This window comes from Triturus cristatus, chromosome 9 (genome assembly GCF_964204655.1).
Source record: "Triturus cristatus chromosome 9, aTriCri1.1, whole genome shotgun sequence".
NCBI lineage: Eukaryota > Metazoa > Chordata > Amphibia > Caudata > Salamandridae > Triturus > Triturus cristatus.
The window spans coordinates 645,249,311-645,255,176 of record NC_140592.1 but is presented as its reverse complement, the minus strand read 5'-3'; the positions used below and the strand labels follow the sequence as shown (position 1 = coordinate 645,255,176).

General features: G+C 38.0%; 1 long non-coding RNA gene across 1 annotated transcript; it reads left to right on the top strand.

The window, feature by feature from the left end:
- Window positions 1–671: 671 nt before the first annotated feature.
- Window positions 672–5,539, top strand: LOC146798431 (uncharacterized). The gene is made up of 3 exons (XR_014969160.1): window positions 672–786; window positions 2,548–2,659; window positions 3,906–5,539. It is a non-coding gene; the product is annotated as an uncharacterized LOC146798431 (long non-coding RNA).
- The last annotated feature ends 327 nt before the right edge of the window (window positions 5,540–5,866 follow it).

Below are 5,866 nucleotides of genomic sequence, written 5' to 3'. Positions count from 1 at the left end.
ATAAGTTTGTTATCTCTAACCAACAACTCATTCTCAATAGAAAGCTCATTCGAAATTTTGCAGCATGGTTATAACTCAATGGCTAGCGATCTCTCCTTGGGCCAACCTTTAATGACAAAATCCATGACCTGCCTCAAGGTTGCATCATTGGTTAAAGCATCTTGCCAAAGTCACATGTCGGGGCAAATGACAGTGTCGTCCACATTGGCAATGATACATTCCTCAATGTCATCAAGGATATGGTGATAAAATAAGATGTTTAGATTGTAATACTATTGGTTAAAAAACAGATGTCCAATCTATGCGTCTCTTCCATACTGTGCATACGAGCACGTTTAAATGGCACGTTATGCGCTATTAGAGTCGTAGGACTGTGAGATATATCTTGTGATAAATACTGGTAGTGCTCGCAAAAGTTAATCATGAAGGGGGACGTGAAATGCGTTTATTTCATATCTTTTTGGGAATAAGGAAGGAACCTTTCGACTATTAATTCCTTAAGTTAAATAACAAATCTTTAATAAAAAAAATTGTTGTACTCTATTTGCTGGATGAGAAAATAAATACAATGTTGCAACACATCGGCTTTAACACTTCCAACTTGCATATGCAAAGATGGCGCCCAAAGTTTCCAAATAGGTCATGTGACCTGGTACTATATTGAGCGAGTACACAGGTGTGAGCAATCGGAAATGGTTATAAAACAAAGAGTTGAATAACGTTAGATTCCCTACACTCTGGAGACATCCCTGGACCCTGTTCGCACAGAAGAAGCGACATTGCTATGTAAGTAGCGTGGTATACGTCATAGACAGAATGCTTGAGGTGTCTGTGCGGGAATTTTTTCTTTTCTTAATAGATTTGCTAAACTTACTTTTAAGTAAGAGAATTTCAGGTTACATTATTTGTTTTCGCTATGTGGTTGCAACCAAAAAAAAGAAGTTCCAAATTGTAATATTATGGTTGAGATGATATATGGCCACGCTAAGATGGCGCTTAATGCTCGAGTAAAGCTATGCTAATGTGAGGTCTACCCAGTGATAAATAGAGGTGAGCACCTTAGAAGCTATTAATAAATAGACGTGAGCACCTTAGAAGCTATTAATATGAAGATGAAAAACGCGTGCTCTTCTACCCACATGAGAATGAAGAGATTTTTCGATTATTGCCTTAGATAAATTCTAAAGTATTAATATAAAATCCGTTAAACCTTATGTGATTGGCGATGTAATATATGCGTCGTTGTACTGCATTATTTTAAATCTTTACAGTGATACGCTAAGATAGCACGTAAAGTTAGAAACAGGTCACGTGATCGTGTAACATACTGGACAATTCACAGGTGTAAGTAATCTGAAAAGGGTATAAAATATAGAGAAAAAGAAAAAAACGAGAGTTCTTTTTAACATTTTGAAGTTATCCCTGATTCTTGTACCCATTAAGGAAGTGTCATCACTCTGCGTGGAGCACGATTTAACTTCTGTACAGACTGTCTGAGGTGTCTGTAGGGGATCTGTATACTCTGGTCAGCTTTTATGGGACATCTGGCTCTGTCAGATTATATGTTATTCCAACAATCACTCACTTGGGCACTTGTGTTTGCAAAAGAGGACGCGAATATTTGTTTTAATTAGATAGTGTGGCTGACGAGTAATGGGATCTTATTAGATCCACTACTTTGGTTTAAACCTTTTTTTTTATAGAGCGCGAAAAGAAACATATAGGAGATGGCCACGCGTATAGTTTTCCACACTGGACCTGTTTAAGTCTATATTGCATGTATCTCACTAAAAGTGATGAAATGCTACTGTCCTAAAGAAGCAAAATAAGTGTGTGTAAGGAAGGGAGGCAAAAGAAATCTTTTCTTTTAAAGACGAGAACCCTCACTCACCCGAGGGTGACATGCTTCATCATTGGGTCCCCTCTTGCACACTGTAACCGCAAGGTATACAGTGTGGGCTACAACTCTCAAAAAAGGGGACAAGAGAGGAGCGTGAGGTGTTTTAATGGGGATACCCAAGTTGACAGGGGGAGTAAGGGGCAGAGTGTGAATTTAAACAAAGTATGGGTAAATAAAACTAGCTACAGGGTAACAAAGTCAAATTTAATAATAGTTCCCATCAGCTAGAGTTAAAATGAGGTGATCTAGGATTGACAAAATATCCTAGTTATTGGTGGTCGACATGTTTCTGCCAGATGACTTATTTGTTCGCGGCATTCATCAGGACCTCTCAATATTATCACTCTGCTCGTATAATCAAAATAAATGAATTACAGACCATACTCGTTGGTAGGGTGTAAATGACAAGAGGACCAGCTGCAGTCCGGTACAATGTCTCTAGGGGTAATGTTAATTTACCTCTACCTTGCGAGGAATGATGCTACAGAGCACAAATTACTTCCATTAATCCGTGTCGTCCTATTAGAGCACCAACCCGCTGGGAACGTACAGCCATCTGTGAGATAGTGAGACCGAGTAAAAATATATAGATATCATTATAAGTGAACCGCCATCTGAGGCTTACTGCTACCTATTGTACTCCACAGATCGATATTTTGTGACTGAACAATATACTTTTTGGTAAAAAAGATAAATAAAGGGAATACAAGCCACTAGCTGCACAGACCAACTGTGGTCAATCCGGGGAGAATCTCACCAGTAAGTAACTTTATATCTTCAAACATTTGATGGATTATCGATCTATGGTGGATTGAGTGAATGAGAACAATATATCCACATGTAATAGATGGCATTGTAATTTAGTGTGTTCCTTTGTGTCTTTATAGTGAGCTTATTAATGAAATTATGATTATTCTCGAAACTACGTCAACATAGGATCAACTTTTTTGTCCTCTAGGAGGTATATCATTACCTAATAACGTCAACCTAAAGATCAATATTAGTAAATGATATACCTCCTAGAGGACAAAAAAGTTGATCCTATGTTGACGTAGTTTCGAGAATAATCATAATTTCATTAATAAGCTCACTATAAAGACAAAAAGTATATATTACTGCGTGTATAATAAGCAGTAGGATCAAGTAGTAATTTATACCTATATTTTAAAACTAGAATGAAACGCTCTAGAAATCTATAAAGATTTCTGTTTCCTCCTGGTGTAACATATGCCCATGGTCCCTTTTGAGCTAACATAAACCCATTTATTAAAAATATGCACCGTTTGTGGAATTAGTGTGGGATCTTAGGATACTGTGCTCACCCGTAAGGTTTAGTGAGGTTTAATAAATGGTATACCTAATCCAGTAGGATCATTGAACAAATAGCCAGATGACTATGTTAGATGTTACAATTAATATTATGTGACTATATGATAATAGTATGCTCCGAAGAATATTCAAATGTGCATTAAAAGTGAAATATATATATATTGTTCACCTATAGATATATAGTTTGTCCAACATTGCTATGAAGGCTGGCCTGGAGCCGCACTTATTGTTAACAAGAGTAACAACTACTCTACTAAGGTACGGACAAGAGGGTTAACATCTTATTATTCTTCTTGATTACTATTGACTTGCTATATGGATTAGCTATTGTAGAGGATATAAATAGATTATGATAATATATTAATAATACATGTATGCATAGCAAGATTATTTAAAACAAAGGTGGTTTTTATACTATTAGATTATGCACCGATGAGTTCTGCTCACTCCCATTTCGGTTAGAATGTTAATACGTGAATATCATGTACATTGTAGAATGGCTTCCCAATGTTTAAATTATGTAAAAAGATAATAAACTAGTCCTACAGTCGACCCTCAGCTACAGAATATTCACTTCAAACTTGAAATTGTTTTTGATCATAATATCTGTCAATGTGTACATTTTTAGTTTTTATTGTGTATATATTGTTAATAGTGTTTTTGTAATTGCTTCTAGCCCTGAAGAAGTCCCATGAGGGATGAAACGCGTTGGCAAAGCAATTGTGTGGTGATTTTAATAAATAACGGAAATGAGATTTACAATAAAAGATTTTCAACGACTACAATCAAGATACAGGACTGTGTGATATTTATGTTTGGGAAGTTATTCATCTGTTCATATATTGTGTTTATTCGCCAGAACAAGTTGTACTATGACAGCTATATAAATAGAAAATATTTCTCTCGGGTGCGGGGTTAATTTTCAGTTTTGGCCAATTGAAATGATGCTCTACCAAGCAGTAGTAGTTAGATAGGAGCTTTATTGAAGACCACAGGTGCTCATCCCAACAAGACGGCAGAAGTTGCCCCGACCAAGTACTAGTATTACACGATTCACACCAGAAATCAGAGAGTTAAAAAAGGAATGCCAGAGAGATGAAAGAAAATGGAGGGCACACTATGATGAAGAAAGGAAGGGCATCTACAGAAAGGTGCTGAAGAAATATTAGCATACCATTAGGAAAGTCAAGGTAGCAGACTTTGCTGAAAGGATTTCCCAGTCCTCGTATGCCTCCAAGAAATGTATGCAATGGTGAACTCCTCCCTGAAACCGAAGGTTTCCTCTATGGAGCGCTGTGATGAGTTGGCCAAGTTTTTCCTTAGTGAGGTCAGTCTCATTAATGACTTGCAGGCAGGGAACTCAAACCCAACTTCCTTTGTTAATGAGGGTCTACCTGACAATAAAACCTTTCCAGTTATGCCAGTATTCCCTCAACTATGTTGTAACACCATCTGGACAGCAGAAAATACAATTATATCCGGTTCCCCCTGGACCCAGCACAGATAGATATTATGTTGAAAGGCAGAGGCACTTTATTGCCAGCTTTAACCATCATGTATAACCTGTTGCTGGAAAGTGGACTAGTCCCCGATTCTTGGAGGCATGCGATTACCAGTCCATTGCTGAAAAAACCGTCCCTAGATCCTGCCAAGGCTGAGAATTTTAGACCAATATCTCTGCTCCCAGGTGTCAGTAAGAGTTTAGAGAAACTGGTCAATGAACACCTGAGCGATTTTCTGAAGGCTCATAACTTTTTACATCGGACGCAGACTTTTTTAAACCAGGCTATAGTACCTAGACAGCTATTTTACTTTCAATGGATGATCTTAAGAAAACCCTGGACCAAGGATGGTCAGCTGTGCTCATTCTTCCTGATTTGAGCATAGCTTAGGATACTATGTCCCACCTCATCCTCCGACGCAGGCTGGAGGTGCTTGGGATAGCGGGACAAGTGCTACAATGGCTGACCTCTTTCCTCGACAACAGGAGCTTCTAGGCCAGAATAAGGTTCTATTTTTCGGAGGTTGATCAGCTCAAGTGCGGTGTAACGCACATAGAACCACATATCTAGCATCTATAAAATGCCTGAGAAAGTGAGAAAACACCTTCAAATGCTGGTTTATTTCTTACCAGCTAATGAAGTGAGAAGCTCTGTTAATTATCCTGTGATGGGCAGCTCCATCTATAGATGAGGTATGAGAATCCAGGCACGCTTTGTTCTTCCTCCAGCAATGACTGCCAACCTAGAAAATAGCTGGGCAAAAATGAATTACCAGTTGACCATAAGTTGTTTTGCACTATCTTGTCCTAAAACGGACTTATAGACTGAAAACCAAGTGAAGGTGACACATCTAGAGATTGTGAGCCACTATTGAACTTTGGAATCAACAGGGTTGTCTTTGCTCTCCTCTTTTATTTGTGGTTTTTATTGATCCATGTATCTGAAGGTTAAAAAAGCTATAATGAAATCCCGGAAATATAGTTGCAAAAAGGGGCAACTAAGACTTTGGCCTATGCGTACGACAATGCTTTTGTAATATCATATCCAAGCTCTGCCATAGTGGCAATTGAGGATGAGGCTGATCAATTTGCCCGTATTTCCAGTTATGCTCTGAATAGAGATAAGACACAGATAG